Consider the following 20713-nt stretch of genomic DNA (forward strand, 5'->3'; position numbering starts at 1 on the left):
GGAGTCAATGTTGAGGACTCCAAGGGCCACTCCTTCCCGACTGTACACCACTGTGCCATCACCTCTGGTGGGTCTGTCCTGCCGGTGGGACAGGACATACCTAGGAATGGTGATGGAGGAGTCTGGGACATTGGCTGAAAGGTATGATTCTGTGAGTATGACTATGTCAGGCTGTTGCTTGACTAGGCTGTGTGACAGCTCTCCCAATTTTGACACTAGTTCCCCAGATGTTAGTGAGGAGGACTTTGCAGGGTTGACTGGGCTGGGTGTGCCGTTGTCGTGTCCATAGCTGGTGCCGAGGTCGATGTCAGGTGGTCCGTCCGGTTTTATTCTTAATGTTTTCTGTAGCGGTTTGTTACAGCTGAGTGGTTTGCTAGGCCATTTCAGAGGGCAGTTAAGAGTCAACCACATTGCTGTGGGTCTGGAGTCGCATATAAGCCAGACCAGGTAAGGACGGCAGATTTCTTTCCCTAAATGATTCTATAATAGGAATAGTTGATACATCAGGTGTAATGTATTACAGAACGAGTTTTCAAATCTTGGGAGCAGTCTTGTAGTGGATAGATTTCTTGTATTGGATAGAAAGGGAATAGGATTTCCTGTATTGGATAGAAAGGGAAAAGGATTTCTTGTATTGGACAGAAAAGGAATAGGATTATGTTACAAAGCAGTAGAGGTTAATTAACCTTGAATCTTTTATGCCAAATTCTCTAAATAAATGCTAAGCAGAAGCGTTTAAAATCCTTACCATCATTCCTTCATTTAAACAAGCTGTGACTAGTTTTAAGCTTATTGTGGTTAAGTCCTACATTCCAAAGATTCTTAACTAATCATCACATTCTGACAGCACCTCATCAATAAAATGTAAGTCACAGTCATATACAGGAAACTTTGGTTTATGGAGGTTGTATGGCCGGAAACCTCGATCTAACAGCAGAAATCAGCAGCCGTTTTGTTAGGTTTTTTTTCTTTTTTTTTCTTCTCCTAGCATTTTTTTAAACAGTCAGTCTCTGGAAAGCCTCTCTGAAGCTGTTGCTAAGCTACAGAGACGCTTCCAAGGTACGGGCCCGACTGTTTACAAGCTGTTGCTAAGCAACAGTGTTTGTTGTCAGATACGGAGATGGAAACCTCCGTATCCTTCAACATTAGCGCTGGTCTGTCCGGAAGTTTTCATAGATCGGCATCACGCCGGTACCATCGGTGCTGGATATCGCGAAGTTTCCTGTATTGTGTTCCTCTAGTGCAGGCCCAGCCTGCTCCACATGACTCAACTCCCAACCCCCAATACCATTCTCCATATTTGGCAGTTCTTTCAAACCATCCATTACTATCAAGCTGTACCACATTTAATTGTTTCCTTTCTCAAATCAAACACAAGACAGACCACCTGAGCTTTTGGCTTATTTGCAGTTCCCTCTTTAAAGTGACAACATGTGCCCTAAATCCACACTCAGTATTAACCCAGCAGCGCAGTGAAGTTTTATCCTCCCATTGTGAGGCTCGGGTAGACAGTGTTCGTACCTGGAACTCTGCTGTACACAGTAGTTTTAAATACACGAGTAAAAAACTTCCTCTTCTGGGCTCCTCGCGTGTGCCAGAAGTGCATATCACGAAACTGTGTACCACTAGCCTATAGATTTTCCATCCATTCATTTTAAATCACGGGCTGGGGTTGTGTTAATTAAGGGGTTAATTAATAATCTTGTTGTGCGAGGTCCTTTAGGAAAGAGTCACAGTCTCAGGATTCGGGGTAGGACATTTAGGACTGAGATGAGGAGAAATTTCTTCACTCAGAGGGTGGTGAAGCTGTGGAATTCTCTACCACAGAAGGCTGTGGAGGCCAAGTCACTGAATATATTTAAGAAGGAGATAGATAGATTTCTAGACACAAAAGGCATCAAGGGGTATAGGGAGAGAATGGGAATATGGTATTGAGATAGAGGATCAGCCATGATCATATTGAATGGCGGAGCAGGCTCAAAGGGCCGAATGGCCTACTCCTGCTCCTATTTTTCTATATTGCTATGTGTAATTTCACAGTAAGTGCTCCCAGTGTGTGCACAGAAGCAGAATTTTTATCCCAGAGTTGCTGAAACATGCATCAGATTAGGGAGTGTTTGATTTGCCTATGGTACCCCATAGTAAAACTTCCCCAAGTCTTTCTGTTCTCCCAGCAACTAAAGAGGAGAAAGTTGTGAGGCATTGGTCCTTGTAACAGTGTCTCTGGCTATACCATACTCTTCCACCTATCCATTAAAAAAAGGCTAGGTAATTCCAGGATGTGCAAAGAATAGGGGGCTGTGCTCACACTCCGAATGAAGGAGTACAGAGTGATCCTTTCAAGCCCATCCATTCATTGAATACTTTTAACAGCTTTACAAATGGCAAAGGCCCGGAGGAAGGAACATGACAAATTATTGAGAGCCAACAGTTTTATTACTGGGTCAAGTTTATGGATGTATTCTACTTTTAAGAAAATATAGGCCCTGAATTTCCGATCCAATGCTTCCTGCGTGTGGATACCTCCGGTCGGAAAAAATCTACGCACTTACCTGCTGGCTCCGTAGGTCCCGAGACTTCTGATGCTGGGCCTCTCCTGGTCCACGCGGGCAGAGGCCCAGGTATTCCAGGGGTGCAGGTGGTTCACAAGCATCCCTGGGCTCACGTGGGCCATGGGGAACCAATCAAAGAAGGGAATCCCCCTTCACACTATTGACAGGTCTCTACGCACAGACCTGTCAAAAGTATGAATGGGGATCACATTTAAATACACAGTTAAACATTTTTTAAAAAAAATTTAAATCACATTTAAAATGAGTTAAAATTACATTAAATTAAATATTTTAAACAAAAATTTAATTTTTTGAAAAAAATAGTTGAAGTTTTTTATGGGGCTAAAAATAAACTTAACCTTTTTAAAAGTATTTTTAAATTACAAATGAGTGAAAAAATGTATTTATTTATTTTTTAAATTCTTATGCTGGTAAAAGCAGGCCTTACGCTTGCTTTTACCAGGCATAAGATTTTTAAAGGCTTTCAGCAGGCAGAGGTTGTGCAGAAAGCGGAACTCCCTGCCCGCAGAAGCCCTTTTCCCAGGCAGGCGGATGATCTGTCAAGAGGATTCTCGTACACACCTCGTACGCACCCACGGGGGTCGGAAAATCCGGCCCAATCTTTCATTTAGTGGAGGTAGGGAACAGCTGAACTCCATGATGTGCGGTACCTGTGCATTGTGAGATGTCATATGTGCACCTTGTGTTTCCATGATAACCACATGTGCAGGGAGTGTCTCCAACTGCTTGTGCTCGAACTTGAGGTTTCTGAGCTTGAGGAGGATCTGGCAACACAATACATTAGAGCAGGCAGTGGAGACAGGAGGCGGTGCAGGGATCTCCTGCAAGTGTTCAACCGAGAAACAGGTATTCAGTACTGCATACCTGTGACAATGGCAACTTGGAGGAGGGCACTGACAGGCAAAACTACAGCACTGTAGAGCAAGTAGTTGCCCAAGGGAGGAGGTGAAGTGTTGAAACACAGCAGTACTCGGGGTTCATAGTCTGGGGAATAGACAGGTGCTTTTGTAGTCACAAATGATGCGTGCCTACTGCCACACTACTCTAAAAGCACCCAATCCTGTCTAACAAGAGCCAGGCCTGGTTAGTACTTGGATGGGAGACTGCCTGGAATGACCAAGTGCAATAGGCTTTTCTTGCCACCAGAGGCTGCTCTCAAGCTCTGCCTTTCACAGCACCTTCAATCAGCAGTTTTTACTCGGCCCTGACTCTACCAAGTGTATGGAGGAGGTTCAAGCGTGTGGAGCAATCCCATCTGACCCGACCCCCATTTGGGCAAAATTTCTCAACGGCGCAAGGCCTCGAAATCTCCCCCTCACAACGCGAGCCATCTCTTAGAAATTCAGTTCTGCGTGGAGGGGTTTCCTGTACGGGCTGCACCTGCACACATTTTTACATTTTTTCACGGATTCCCAGGCCGCTTATGACTTCAAAGAATCAGAGAATGGTACAGCAAAGGAGGCCATTTGGCCCATTGAGTCTGCGCCGGCTCTTTCAAAGAGCAATCCAATTAGTCCCAGTTTCCCACTCTTTTCCCATATCCCTGCAACTTTTTCTCCTTCAAGTATTTATCCAATTCCATTTTGAAGGCTACTATTGAATCTGTATCCACCACCCTATCCGGTAGGGCATTCCAAATCCTAACCACTTGTTGCTTTAAAGTTTTTCCTCATGTCGCCTCTGGTTCTTTTGCCAATCGCCTTAAATCTGTGCCCTCTGGTTAGTGACCCCATAGCCATTGGAAACAGTTTCTCTTTATTTACTCTATCTAATCCCTTCATGATTTTAAACACCTCTATCAAATCTCCTCTTAGCCTTCTCTGCTCAAAGAAGAACACCACCAGATTCTCCAGTCTATCCACATAATTGTAATCCCTCATTCCTGGAACCATTCTAGTAAATCTCTGTACCCTCTTCAAAGTCTTCACACCCTTCCTAAAGTGTGGTGCCCAGAATGGGACACAATACTCCAGCTGGGGCTGAACTAGTGTTTTATGGGATCAAACTAGTGTTTTAACTAGTCTTTTGCAGAGGTTGCAGCCCCTACTTAGCTATTGAAAGGGGCTGCTCCTCCATTTTTTCCTGCACTTCAGCCCTGCACTCCTGATCTTCGGCCACCTAATGCAGAGGAGGGGCAGATAAGTTGGAGGTGCTTCTTGTGGGTCTTCTCCTGGGTCTGGCCAAGACAGCGATTTACAGGTCCAGGATGGGCGGGACACATGTTGGGGCAGGTGCACTCTGACTGCCTGCCTCCCTTCCACTGTATTGTCTGTGTGGCTTTGGAGAGGGAACATGCGGTGTCCACCGGTATATTTTGAGGCCTTCTGCAACTGGTGGGCACCGTAGGGAATAGAGTGGAAATAACATTATGATTTGTTTCTTTTGGTTTTGTTGGGATTTTGTTGCTTTATTTTAAGCATCTTTAGTTTGATTGGTCCATAGTTTTGTTTGTTCTAGTAGTGGTGCCCTTAAAGGGGGCACCATTGGTTCTGATTCTTGTCAGGTGACATTGGGGCAACTCGGTGTCACCCCTATTGGTCCAATTAAAATAGGCCCAAATGGTGCATTGCTTCTCAGGTGCCAGGGATAAAATGGAAGGGGGTGCAAAACATTTTGGAGACGGAAGAGAAACAGCCAGAGCCTTTAGTTCCTCTTGAAACCAGTGGCATTCAAAGAAAGATAACTGGAGTCCCATAAAGGAATTAGGAGCTAAAGAGCAGGGCCCCAAGGGTAGTAATCTCAGGATTACTCACGGTGCTATGTGCTGGTTTATAGGAAGTGTCAGATAAGGGAGTTAAATGCATGATTAAAGAGATTCCATTACGACAACAATGCAATAATGTAGGGGACAGTGCAAAAGCTGAATCTATAAGCCATCCCCCTCTCAAACAGATATATACCAATTTGGATATTGTTGAGGGAGATGGCTTATCGGGGGAAGGCAGCAGCAGTCAACTTCCTGGCACCGTGGGTGGTTCTGCTGCACAGGACGGGAGGAAAAAGAGCGGGAGAGCTATAGTGATCGGGGATTCTATTGTAAGGGGAATAGATAGGCGTTTCTGCGGCCGCAAACAAGACTCCAGGATGGTACGTTGCCTCCCTGGTGCAAGGGTCAAGGATGTCTCGGAGCGGCTGCAAAGCATTCTGGAGGGGGAGGGTGAACAGCCAGTTGTCGTGGTGCATATTGGTACCAACGATATAGGTAAAAACCGGGATGAGGTCCTGCAATGAAATCTATTTGTCTTGATCCTGTATTCGTTTTGCACTCATGTATATTACCCTCCCCCACTGTGTATAGTTTCACTTCCTCTTTCCCAACTAACCTGGGAGGTTCCAGGTCTTGGCTCTTGGCTCCGCCCCTGACTTCTTTTACATAAAGATCCCAGGATCTGTATGACTCATTCCTGTGAACCAGTCGGCGTGTTGAGATGTTAGCTCTGATCTTAGTGATTAAAAGCCAACTTGTTTAAGTCTATAACTTCTAGTTTTGTGGTTATTGAAGGCCCATCAATTTTAATCACTAAAGAATACTAGGATGGATCGACTCCTAAAACCAGAGCGTCTGGACTTGGATCCACATTCTGCTGAAGCATCAAATCAATTTGGACACTGGCTCAAATGCTTCGAACTCTTCGCGGGGGCCTCATCCGCTAGCGAGGTAGATAAACTGAGTCTACTGACTACTCGCGTAAGTCATCGGATTTATTCGTTCATCCGGGACGCCACCTCTTACACGGAGGCCATCACTATCCTGAAGGCCCAATACCAGAGGCCGGTAAACGAAGTGTACGCCAGACATCTGCTGGCTACACGCAGAGAGCGACCAGAGGAATCAATGGACGATTTCTTACAGGGCCTAAAGGACCTGGTCCGGGACTGTAACTGCAAGGCCGTGACGGCCAACGCGTACTCTGACGAATTGGTCCACGATTCCTTCATCACGGGCCTCAAATCGAATTATATCCGGCAGAGACTGCTGGAGAAGGAGGTCCTGGACTTAAAAAAGGCAGTGGCCACTGCGCGATCGCTGGACATGGCCCAGAAAAACTCTGACTCTTATTCTTCCGGCCATGCGGCCCTCACCGCCTCGTACGCGCCGAGAGGGCCGCCATCTTGGAATCAGCCATCTTCCCCATCCAGGTCTCAGACCAGCTCTACGCCGCCGGAGTCCCCACACAGAAGTTCACCCAGGAGTCCTACTACAGTGGCAATGTCTCGAGGCCCGAAATGCTACTTCTACGGCCAGGCCAAGCACCCCAGACAACGATGCCCAGCGAAGGACGCTACATGCTTCAAATGTAAGAAAAAGGGGCATTTTAGCAAAGTCTGCAGGGGGAATCCGATTTCCAACTCCGTCACCGCCTCGTGCGTGCCGCCATCTTGGGATCCGCCATCTTTTCCCGACTCAACGGCCGCCCAGGGCCCAACAGTGGCTTCGATCACGGTGGATCAATCCAGGCCACACCCGTTGACAAAATCCATGATGGACATACAGGTAAACGGGAATTTAACAAAATGTTTAATTGACTGTGGGAGTACCGAGAGTTTTATCCACCTTAGCCTGGTACGGCGGCACTCATTAACGGTAACCCCTACATGGAGCAGAATTGCTATGGCTGCTAAGCCCCACACTTCGGACATTTTGGGCTACTGTGTGGTAACACTGACTGTAAAAGGCACGGACTACAAGGATTTTAAACTCCTCGTGATGCCAGAACTCTGTGTTAATGTAATCTTGGGCCTGGACTTCCAGTGCCACCACGAAAGTGTCACGCTAGCATATGGCGGGTCCCAGCCGCCACTCACAGTCTGTGGCCTATCAACCTTAAAAATCAGCCCACCCTCTTTATTCGCTAATCTCGCTCCGAACTGTAGGCCCATAGCGACCAAAAGTAGACGGTACAGTCTGGAAGACAGACACTTTATCAAGGCGGAAGTGGACAGACTCCTGCGGGAAGGCATTATTGAATGCAGTACCAGCCCGTGGCGTGCCCAAGTAGTCATAGTTAAAAATAGCGAAAAGAAACGGATGGTAATTGACTACAGCCAGACTGTTAATATTTATACCCAGCTGGACACCTACCCTTTACCCCGCATATCAGAAATGGTCAACCAGATTGCGCAATACCGAGTCTTCTCGACTATCGACCTCAAATCCACGTATCACCAGCTCCCCATTAGAACGGAGGACCGCCCATACACCGCCTTCGAGGCGAACGGGCGCCTCTACCATTTTCTCAGAGTGCCCTTCGGGGTAACAAATGGGGTCTCGGTCTTCCAACGTGAGATGGACGCATGGTTGACGAGAATAAACTACAAGCTACCTACCCCTATCTGGACAATGTCACTATCTGCGGGCACAACCAGCAAGACCACGATCTAAATCTTGCGAGATTTTTAAAAACTGCCCTAAAGCTGAATCTAACCTACAACGAAGACAAATGTGTCTTCAACACAACCCGTCTCTGTATCCTCGGCTGTGTGGTGGAAGATGGGGTAATTGGACCGGACCCTGACCGATTACGCCCCCTAAAGGAACTGCCCCTGCCACACAACCCCAAAGCTTTAAAAAGGTGCCTGGGATTTTTTTCGTATTATGCCCAATGGGTGCCCAATTACTCTGATAAGGCCCGACCCCTCATTAAATCGACGTCCTTCCCACTATCAGCTGAAGCTCGGGAGGCTTTCACCAGTATTAAACAGGACATTGAAAGGGCTGCAGTGTGTGCAGTGGACGAATGCATTCCCTTTCAAGTCGAAAGCGATGCGTCAGACTTTGCCTTAGCTGCGACCCTCAATCAGGCTGGGAGACCTGTGGCCTTCTTCTCCCGAACCCTTCAGGGACCTGAAATCAGGCACTCTTCTGTCGAGAAGGAGGCACAGGCTATAGTGGAGGCAGTGCGGCACTGGAGACACTACCTAGCCGGCAAACATTTCACTCTGCTCACCGACCAGCGGTCGGTGGCTTTCATGTTTAATAACAAAGGGGGAAAATCAAGAATGACAAAATACTCAGGTGGAGGATCGAACTATCCACGTTCGACTATGATATTATGTACAGGCCGGGAGCCCTTAATGAACCCCCAGACGCCCTATCGCGGGGAATGTGTGCCAGCATTCATACGGACAAATTACAGGGTCTCCACAACGACCTCTGTCACCCAGGGGTCACCCGACTATACCATTTCATAAAGTCCCGCAATCTGCCCCACTCCATCGAGGAGGTCAGGGCAATGACCAGAGCCTGCTGCATTTGTGCGGAATGCAAGCCTCGTTTCTACAGGCCTGACCGTGCACACCTTATCAAAGCCACACGGCCATTCGAGCGCCTAAGTCTGGACTTCAAGGGACCTCTTCCCTCTGCCGACCGTAACGTATACTTCCTCAATATCATTGATGAATATTCCCGCTTCCCCTTCACCATTCCCTGCCCAGACATGACCAGTGCCACGGTCATCAAGTGTCTCTGTAATTTATTCTGCATGTTTGGCATGCCGAACTACATACACAGCGATAGGGGGACGTCATTCATGAGTGACGAGCTGTGCCAGTTCTTGTTCTCGAAGGGGATAGCCACTAGCAGAACCACTAGCTACAACCCCCGGGGTAATGGGCAAGTGGAAAGGGAGAATGCTACTGTTTGGAAGGCTGTCACGTTAGCCTTAAAGTCAAAAGGCCTTCCGACCTCCCGCTGGCAGGAAGTCCTCCCAGACGTGCTCCACTCCATAAGGTCTCTGTTATGTACTGCCACTAACACTACCCCTCACGAAAAGATGTTCGCTTTCCCCCGGAAATCCACCTCGGGCATATCTCTACCCGCGTGGCTGACGTCTCCGGGGACAGTACTATTGCGGAAGCATGTGAGAGGCCATAAAACGGATCCCCTTGTGGAAAAGGTACAGCTCCTCTATGCAAACCCTCAGTACGCCTATATCGAATACTCTGATGGGCGAGAGGACACTGTTTCCATAAAAGACCTCGCTCCCTTGGGGAGCGGAGAGAACGATGGGAGACTACCCGATGAAGACCTACACTACAAAGAGACAGGACGCCCAAAGGTATCAATACCCAACTTTAACCTGGAGGACACTGCAAATAACCTGGAAGACACTGCGGAGGCCCGGACAGTGGAGGAACCAGAATCCACTCCCCTAGAGGCACCCCAACTGGCTTTGCGCCGATCACTGAGAACTGCAAAACCTCCTGACAGACTCACTTATACCAACTTTTAAGAAACATCACCCCGATGGACTAAATCTATAGAAGGGGTGAATGTAATGAAATCTGTTTGTCTTGATCCTGTATTCGTTTTGCACTCATGTATATTACCCTCCCCCACTGTGTATAGTTTCACTTCCTCTTTCCCGACTAACCTGGGAGGTTCCAGGTCTTGGCTCTTGGCTCCGCCCCTGACTTCTCTTACATAAAGATCCCAGGATCTGTATGACTCATTCCTGTGAACCAGTCGGCGTGTTGAGATGTTAGCTCTGATCTTAGTGATTAAAAGCCAACTTGTTTAAGTCTATAACTTCTAGTTTTGTGGTTATTGAAGGCCCATCAGGTCCTAAAAGCTGAATAGAGCTGAATAGGAGTTAACTAAAAAGTAGGACCTCAAAGGTAGTAATCTCAGGATTGCTACCAATGCCACGTGCTAGTCAGAGTAGAAATAGAATGATATTTCAGATGAATACGTGGCTAGAGGAATGGTGCAAGGGGGACGGACTCAAATTCCTGGGACATTGGAACCAGTTCTAGGGGAGGTGGGACCAGTACAAACTGCACGGTTTGCACCTGGGCAGGACCGAGACCGATGTCCTAGGGGGAGTGATTGCTAGTGCTGTTGGGCAGGGTTTAAACTAAAATGGCAGGGGGTTGGGAACCTGTGCAGGGAGACAGAGGAAAGGGAAACAAGGATAGAAGCAAAAGACAGGAAGGAGAAAAGCAAAAAAGTGGCAGTCAGAGAAATCAAGGGTTTAAATCAAACATGGCCACAGTAAATAATCATTCTAAAAGGTCCAAGAGTGTTAAAAAAACAAGCCTGAAGGCTTTGTGTCTTAATGCGAGGAGCATTCGTAATAAGGTGGATGAATTAGCTGCGCAAATAGAGGTAAACGAATATGATATGATTGGGATTACGGAAACATGGCTCCAGGGTGGCCAAGGCTGGGAACTCAACATCTAGGGGTATTCAATATTCAGGAAAGATAGGCAAAAAGGAAAAGGAGGTGGGGTAGCATTGCTGGTTAAAGAGGGGATTAACACAATTGAAAGGAAGGATATTAGCTCTGATGATGTGGAATCTGTATGGGTAGAACTGAGAAATACCAAGGGGCAGAAAACGTTAGTGGGAGTGGTATATAGACCTCCAAATAGTAATGCGGAGGTCAGGGATGGCATTAAACGGGAAATTAGAGAAGCGTGCAATAAGGGCACAGCAGTTATCATGAGTGACTTTAATCTACATATAGATTGGGCTAACCAAATTAGTAATAATACTGTGGAGGAGGAATTCATGGAGTGTATACGGGATGGTTTCCTGGACCAGTATGTCGAGGAACCAACTAGAGATCAGGCCAAAATAACAACAGAAAATGCTGGAAATACTCAGCAGGCCAGGCAGCATCCGTGGAGAGAGAAACAGAGTTAACGTTTCACGTCTGGGACCCTTCATCAGAACTGGAAAAAGCTGGAGATGTAACGGATATTAAGCAGGTGCAGAGACAGGGGGGGGGGCGGTTTAGGAGGGGAGGAAGGAATAGAAAGAACACCCTGTGCTTTTGTAAGAGGCAGGAAAGATAAAATGTTGCAAATGGGAATGGCAAAAATCATACTGCATGAAAAATGGGGGCAGGGATAATTATCTGAAATTGTTAAACTCAATGTAGAGATCAGGCCATCTTAGACTGGGTATTATGTAATGAGAAAGGATTAATTAGCAATCTTGTTGTGCGAGGCCCCTTGGGGCAGAGCGATCATAATATGATCGAATTCTTCATTAAGATGGAGAGTGAAGTATTTGACTCAGAGACTAGGGTCCTGAATTTAAATAAAGGAAACTACAATGGTATGAGGCGCGAGTTGGCTAGGATGGGTTCGGGAACGTTACTTAAAGGGTTGACGGTGGATAGGTAATGGCAAACATTTAAAGATCGCATGGATGAACTACAGAATTTGTTCATCCCCATTTGGCATAAAAATAAAACAAAAAAGGTGACTCAACCGTGGCTAACAAGGGAAATTAGGGATAGCATAAGATCCAAGGAGAGGATCTATAAATTGGCCAGAAAAAGCAGCAAACCTGAGAATTGGGAGCAGTTTAGGATTCAGCAAAGGAGGACAAAGGGATTAATTATGAGGGGGAAAATAGAGTATGAGAGTAAGCTTGTAGGGAACATAAAAACTGACTGTAAAAGCTTCTATAGATATGTAAAGAGAAAAAGATTGGTGAAGTCAAGCTTAGGTCCCTTGTAGTCAGAATCAGGGGAATTTATAATGGGGAACAAAGAAATGGCTGACCAATTAAATACATACTTTGGTTATGTCTTCACAAAGGAGGACACAAATAGCCTCCCAGAGATGTCGGGGAACATAGGGTCTAATGAGAGGGAGGAACTGAATGAAATCAGTATTTGTAGGGAAATGGTGTTAGGGAAATTGACGGGATTGAAGGCCGATAGATCTTCAGGGCCTGATAATCTAGGGTACTTGAGGAAGCCCTAGATATAGTAGCTGCATTGCTGGTCATCTTCCAAAATTCTATAGACTCTGGAACAGTTCCCATGGATTGGTGGGTAGCTAATGTAACCCCACTATTCAAAAAAGGTGGTAGAGAGAAAACGGGGAATTATAGACCGGTAAGCATGACGTCGGTAGTGGGGAAAATGCTAGAGACCATTATAAAAGATGTAATAACAGAGCACTTGGAAAACAGTGACAGGATCGGACAAAGTCAACATGGATTCACAAAAGGTAAATCGTGCTCGACTAATCTACTGGAATTTTTTGAGGATGTAACTGGTAGAATAGATAAGGGAGAACCAGTGGATGTGGTGTATTTGGATTTTCAGAAGGCTTTCGATAAGTTCCCGCATAAGAGATTAGCGTGTAAAGTTAAAACACATGGGATTGGGGGTAAGGTACTGACTTGGATAGAGAACTGGTTGGCAGACAGGAAGCAAAGAGTTGGAATAAACGGGTCTTTTTCCGAGTGGCAGGCAGTGACTGGTGGGGTACCGCAGGGATCGGTGCTAGGACCCCAGCTATTCACAATATATATTAATGATCTAGACGAGGGAACTAGATGTAATATCTCCAAGTTTGCAGATGACACAAAGCTGGATGGGAGTGTGTGCTGTGAGGATGCCGAGAAACTCCAGTATGATTTGGACCGGTTGGTTGATTGGGCAGAAGCATGGCAGATGCAGTATAATGTGGATAAACGCAAGATTATCCACTTTGGTGGCAAAAACAGGAAGGCAGATTATTATCTGAACGGCAATAGATTGGGAGAAGGGGAAGTGCAACGAGACCTGGTGTCCTTGTGCACCAGTCGCTGAAGGTAAGCATGCAGATGCAGCAGGTGGTTAAGAAGGCCTTCGTAGCGAGAGGATTAGAGTACAGGAGCAAGGATGTCTTGCTGCAGTTGTAGAGGGCCTTGGTAAGACCATACCTTGAGTATTGTGTGCAGTTTTGGTCACCTTATCTGAGGAAGGATGTTCTTGCCATGGAGGGAGTGCAGCGAAGATTCACCAGACTGATATCGGGGATGGCAGGAATGACGTATGAGGAGAGATTGGGTCAATTGGGCTTATATTCACTGGAGTTTAGAAGAATGAGAGGGGATCTCATTGAAACTTATAAAATTCTAACAGGACTAGACAGACTAGATGCAGGATGTTCCCGATGGCGGGGGAGTCCAGAACCAGGGGTCACAGTCTAAAGATAAGGGGTAAGCCATTTAGGACAGAGATGAGGAAGAATTTCTTCAACCAGAGAGTGGTGAACCTGTGGAATTCTCTACCACAGAAGGCAGTTGAGGCCAATTCATTAAATATATTCAAGAAGGAGTTAGATATATTTCTTAAGGCTAAAGGGATCAAGGGATATGGGGAGAAAGCAGGGACAGGGTACTGAATTTGGATGATCAGCCATGATTTCATTAAATGACAGAGCAGGCTCAAGGGGCCGAATGGCCTACTTCTGCTCCTATCTTCTATGTTTCTATGTAAGGAATAAAAGGGAACTGTGTCCCCATGATTCCTTGGAGGTTCCGTAACTTTGGTGGAACCCCCCCGGGCCAATGTATTACTGACAATACTCAGGACAATGTATTACTGACAATACTCGGGACAATGTATTATTGACAGTCGATGGTGCTGGGTTCTCTTTCTACTAATTGGCCCATAACTTGCAGTCAGTGGCGAAGCAAAGCCATTCGCCTCTGACCCTGAAGAAAGCTGCCCACAAAGATCTCGCGACCTCGGTGGTGAGAAGTTTGGCTTTACCGATGTGCAGTTGATATCAGTGTAAGTTAATGGAGAATCCCTAACGCGATCTTCTGTGACGTCAACAGGCTGTCTAAGCAATCAAAACGGAATGGATTCTTTATAGAGGACCCCACAGTACAACCTGAAGGATCAAACCTTCCTCGCAAACAGTGGACAACCATCAGCCGCCTCAGAACCGGTCATGGTAGATGCTGCCACCTTCTCCATAGATGGAAGATTAAAGCATCCCATCATGCGACTGTGGAGTTCCTAATCAGACCCTGCAGCACATCATTGAGCACTGCCCTCAGAGGAAATTTGCAGGCAGCCTACAAGATATCCAAGCTGTTAAACCGGAGGCTTTGGCCTGGATATCCAACTTAGATATTGACATTTGATTTGCTTTGCTACTCCCATACCAAAGAAGAGCAGCAGCCAACCACAATGCAGAATTCTCACAGACCGAGAACCAGGAAGAGAAGTTATTCTGACTTTTTTTAAATGTTAGAGAGCAAAACAAAGATTGGGGCTCTCACATGGGAAAAGGTAAACCTGAAATAAATATGAACAAACTTTTAAAAAACATCTATTTTTTAAAGTTTCTTAAAATTTTTAATTTTTATTAAAATTGAGAAATTTGACACTCCACAAAATTAAAATTCATTTTTCAGGGACATAATGTTTGTTTAGCAGTCAATACGCTGTTAAAACCCCAGTTACACCTAATCCAACAAGGCTTTACTTTTAATGGGGTATTTAACAGAGATATTACCGCAGAAAAGCCCAAGTTTTCGTCAGTTTCACTGATTATGGCTATGGGGGTGGCCACAGCGTAGCCAGTCGGAGCAGTGAATGACTGAATGCAATTCAGCATTTCCATGTTAGGATGAGCATGTGCTACATCCTGAAGTTGCGGCCAGTTTTAAAGTGGTGATAATAGGGAACGCTGTTAGTTTGTTGTTATAACCCTTTGCAAATTCCGGGCCATTAGCCCGTATTTTCCGATCCCTACGGGTGTACGAGGTGTGTACACACTGGAGAAGGGCCTCTGCGGGTGGAGAGTTCCGCTTTCTGCAGAACCTCCACCCGCTGAAATCACTTAAAAATCTTACGCCTGGTAAAAGCCTGCTTTTACCAGCATAAGTTTTAAAAAGTACAAAAAAAATAATTTTCCACTCATTTATAATTTTAAAATACTTTTAAAAATGGCAAGTTTATTTTTAGCCCCGTAAAATTTATTTTTTTCAAAAAATTACATTTGTTTAGAATTTAATTTAATGTAATTTTATACTCATTTTAAAAATGTGATTTAAAATTTTTTTATTTAATGTTTGTGTCTTTTTTCAGTGATCCACATTTATACTTTTGACAGGTCTGTCAAAAGTATGAAGGGGGATTCCCTTCTCCCATTGGCTCGCCTGGCCCACATGATCCCAGGGACGCTTGCAAACCGCATGCACCCCTGGGATACGTGGGCCTTGCGTATTTCGACTGTGGAGAGGCCCAGGATCGGAAATGGCCGCACCTTGGGAGCCCTCGGGTAAGGGCGTAGATTTTTTCCCCAATAGGAGGCATCTGCACGCAGGAAGCCTCCTATCGGTAATTCCGGGCCATTATGTCAAATGGCTGAGTGATTGATTTATAATATGATGACAACACCATCTGTTGATAGAAGCATGGCCCTACACCCTGCTTTCATTTCCTGCACCGGAGCCCATAAATACCCTAAAATTTCTGTTTGCAGTATCAGCAGATGTTTAACATAGTTGTAGGTCATTCGCCTGTCCTGTATTTTATGAGGATGTTAACATGTTTACTTTAAATAGTTTGAAGCCTCTTCTACAACAACGGACAGTGGAATTTCATAAGAACGTGTTAATTGCATTTTTATCACAAACTGCAATTTACATAGAAATATTAAGGACTGGAAATGGCCATTGTGGTCCATCATGTTGGTCTCAGTGTCTGGGAAATATATTCCATAATACCTCTCATACCCCACCAGATATTATCCATTGAAGTTGCTGATACAGTCATCCCGGAGTGCCTCCCTTACATAGAATTGACAGCACAGAAACACACCACTCGGCCCAACTGGTCTATGCTCCACCGGAGCCTCCTCCAAACTACTTCATCTCACCCTCTCTGCATATCCTTCTATTTTCTCCCTCATGTACTTATCTAGCTTCCCCCTAAAGGCATGTATGTTATTCACCTCAACTATTCCATGTGGTAGCAAGTTCCACATTCTAACTACTCTCGAGTTTTCTCCTGAATTCTTTATTGAATTTATTAGTGACTATCTTATATTTATGGCCCCTAATTTTTGGACTTCCCCACAAGTGGAAACATCTTCTCTACAGTCGACCATATCAAACACCTTCATAATTTTAAAGACCACCCCTTAGCCTTCTCTCTTCTAGAGAAAAAAGCCCCAGCGTGTTCAGTCTTTCCCGATAGTTATAACCTCTCAGTTCTGGCATCATTCTTGTAAATCTTTTTCTTCTCCAGTGCACTATATCTTTTTCATAATATGGAGAGCAGAACTGTACACAGTACTTGTATGGTTTAATCAAGGTTCTAAGTTTAACACAACTTCCCTGCTTTTCAATTATATTCCCCTAGAAATGAACCTGTGCTGTTTGCATTTATATGGCCTTGTTCATTTGCATTGTTACTTTTAATGATTTGTGAATGTGTACCCTTAAACCCCTTTGCACCTCTACCCCAGTTACTCTTAAGAATATATGGCCTCCTACCAAAATGCACTACCTCACACTTATCTATATTAAAAATTAATTTGCCATTTACATACCCATTCTGAAAGTTTATTAACGTCTTCTTGTATTTTGTGGCAGTTTACTTCAGATATTCACCACCTTGTGCATAAAATAGTTAAATCTAAACTATCTTTTCACCCTCTCTGTTCTAAATTTAATGTTATACCACCTTGCTACAGAATCCAGGACTATATTCAACAAATTGACGCTCGGCTTATCTATGCCCATCAGGATCTTGAATATTCCTACCAGATCACGTCAGTCTTATCTTCTCAGATATAAACACTACCAGCTTCTACAGCCTCTGCTCATTACTCAGGTGCCTAATCCCATCTTTTTTCCCCCCTATAATTTTATTTTTTATTGTTGAGTTGTGCGAGAATTTACACAGTCTCAGGTCACTGTGGAATACAAAAGGGCAGTAGGTTACACCGTACTTAAAGATACATACATTGACGGTCTGATATACCTTTCCAGTTCTTCGCACTACATGGCAGAGATATTGTTACGTACAGGGTCATTCCTTGTTGGTTCTTGGATCATAGAGAAGGGAACGTGTAGAGGTTCAATTGGGATGGTGCTTGGATCTTGAGGGAGCAAGATGAGATGGCTGATGAGATGGGGATTTTTCCTTTTGATTAAGTTAAAGGTCCCTTTGTTTTTGGGGGCATGGGGTTGTCCCTGCAGGAAGGGATCCCATATCTCCTTGTATTTTCTTGGTTTCAGGTGCAGTCGTTGCATCACTCATTGTGTATTTGACAAACTAAGGATACGAAAAGAGACCAAAACATCCAGTCCGGACAAACTTCAAAACTTAGCAAACAGGAGATGGCAACTTAAATTGGTCACATCTCGACAGATATATGAAGAGATTTGCTAAATATGGAAGTAAATACGCCAAGGGACTAGGATTGCAAAGGGGTGGAAAGTTTCCGGTAAATTTCCGGAAATTTTCCACGGGAAGTTTAGCTTGGGAATTTTGCCCAAAAAAGCATATGCTAGCATAATATTGTTTTTTTTGTATTTCTTTTTTTTTTCCCCACAGGTCCTCTCTTAAAATTACTAACAGAGATGGAATCTTAATTATTAAGGAATTTCTTAATCAATATATGTTTATCTTCTTACTTGGCTTGTTTTAATAATTACAAGTTTTGTGTGTGACTGTGAACAAATGTGTCCTGATTGGTTGGATGAGTGGATGAGCGATTAGCTCCCTCTATTTGTAATATTTGCATATCGAATTGTGATTGGCCTGCAGGCATCTGTAAGACTGCTATAGTTTTTTTAAGATCCAGGTTAGGGGTCCTGAGGGAAGTCATTTTGTTTTCTGCTGATGTTGTGATGATGCAGTAAGTAAATCAGACTTTATACCAAATAAACCAGTTACTTGTTGAACTCTGTTGTCCTTCAATTTAAAATATACAAAATAATACACTATTGGTGATGTAGCGTCGTGTGTGTACAGGTCATGCTTCCATCACATGGAGCATCAGCAAAAATGTACTCACCCTGTTGCAATCGTGCTGATCGACCGCAGTTCGACAGAGATGAATGCCCTTTATTTCTCTGCATAGAACAATGCCACGTTTACCGTCGGATGTGTGGAAGCATTTTACCCCAGGCATTAAAGATGGAAAGACTGTGTACATGTGCAAACACTGTAGAAAGCCATATGTAAAGAATGCCACAAAGATGCAGCAGCATTTATCCAACGATCTTGGATCACAAAAGGTCTTTGCAGTAGTTACTGACAATGCTGCGAATATGAAGGCTGCTTGGGCTCAAGTGGAGGAGGCCTATCCTCATATTACGTCTATTGGGTGCGCAGCTCATGGGCTTAACCTGCTCCTCAAGGACATCATGGGTTTGAGAACCATGGAAGCACTGTACAAGAGAGCCAAGCAAGTTGGTAAGTATGTCAGGGGAAAACAGGTAGTTGCAGCAACCTACAACTCCAAGCAAATGACAAAGAACAAGAACACCACACTGAAGCTGCCCAACAACACTAGATGGGGTGGTGTTGTCATAATGTACAACAGCCTTCTGGAGGGTAAGGAGTCGCTGCAAGAAATGGCAATATCCCAGTCTGGGGATATGGAAACCACCGTCAAGAAAATACTGCTGGATGATGTGTTTTGGGAGAGAGTGGTTAGCAGCCTTAAACTACTCTCACCAGTAGCATCTGCAATTGCTCAGATTGAAGGAGATGACGCTGTCTTGTCAGATGTTCTCAGGCTTTTTACTGATTTAAAAGAACAAATCAGCATTGCCCTACCCACATCCCTGCTGCTCAAAGCAGAGGAGAAGGCAATTGTTCAATTCATACAGACGCGTCAAGAATTTTGTGTCAAGCCGATTCATACTGCAGCATACATGCTGGACCCAAAGCATGTTGGGAGACCAATACTTTCTGGAGAACAGATCAACAGCGCTTACAGTGTGATTTCTACCCTCTCACACCATCTCAATCTGGATGTGGGCAAAGTTCTGGGAAGTCTGGCAAAGTTCTCTACCAAGCAAGGTCTTTGGAATGGGGATGGGATATGGGAATCATGCAAGCATATCAGTGCACATACCTGGTGGAAGGGACTTTGTGCATCTGAGGCCCTGTCACCTATTGCATCGGTGATACTCCAAATCCCACCTTCATCAGCGGCCGCTAAACGAAACTGGTCACTTTTTGGGAATACGCATACAAAGGTGCGCAACAGGCTGACTAACAAGAGAGTGGAGAAACTGGTGGCTATCTGGGCGAACCTACAACTTATTGAGCCAGATACAGAAGTGTCCACCACACAGCTAGACACTGACACAGAGGAGGAAATGGACACGTCAGAGCCAGAGTCAGAGTCAGAGAATCAGGAGGAGCAATTAGGAGTAGAAGACTCATGAGTAGAAGACTCAAAGGGACAAAATAAGGACAAATTACAGGCTAAATAAGCTGACACTCTTTTTATTTTATTTTAGATGGGTCTTTTTTGTGGGGGTTCAATAAAGTTCAAAATTATAACCTAAATAAAGTTTTGAAAGCCTGTTTTTATTTGTATGGAACAGTATGTCTATTTTGACGACAAAGATAATATAAGGGTCAGAGACAAAAACCATCAGTGTGCAAAAAAACTCAAAATTCCCATAAATTCCCATGGAAAGTTTCCTCTTTTAAAAATTCCCAGAATTTTGCAACCCTACAAGGGACTAAAGAGAGGCAAATGTGCTGCAATTTATAAAAAGGCATGGAAGAATAACCCAGGGAACTACAGGCCTTGGAGCCTGACATTGGTAAAAGTATCCTGAAAAATAGTACATCAGGAGAAACATAGAATGATTAAAAAGTAGTCAATGTGATTTTACAGGCTTTGCCTTCTCTCTCTCACCTTGTACCTCGCTGGTGCTTCCACATTCTCTCTCTCCACACTGCTGATTTCTTTTGTTCTTTTATCCTAGTTTAGTCTGTTAAGATATCAAGCTGCTGTTTAATCTACTTTCATTGAAGTCACTTTATATAAAAAGTTGTCTGTGCTACATCTATGAAACAAGTGCAGATGAATTCTTGTTTGATAGGAAGCCAGACCAGAAAATAATGTGTATTGAACCAGAGCTCAGGTCACAAAATTAAACATCAAACCAGTTTACACTGCCATGTGTTTGTCAGAGTGAGTATGGTATGGTGTAACAAGGTGATAGTAATCTCCTCCAAAAAGTATCGTACCATTATGAAAATCCAACCCTCTGTGGTTATGTACTAAGCCTGAGGCAGCTGGTCTGGCTTGAGATCAGAAGATGCCTGTTTTTTCCCCCATCTATCTCTCCACGACGTGAGCACTACAGATCTCAGACAGTACCCTGAAGTGAGCAAGCCAATCACTGTAGGTAC

This window comes from Somniosus microcephalus, chromosome 13 (genome assembly GCF_052327205.1).
Source record: "Somniosus microcephalus isolate GS21.2 chromosome 13, FLI_Smic_1.0, whole genome shotgun sequence".
NCBI classification, from domain to species: Eukaryota; Metazoa; Chordata; class Chondrichthyes; order Squaliformes; family Somniosidae; genus Somniosus; species Somniosus microcephalus.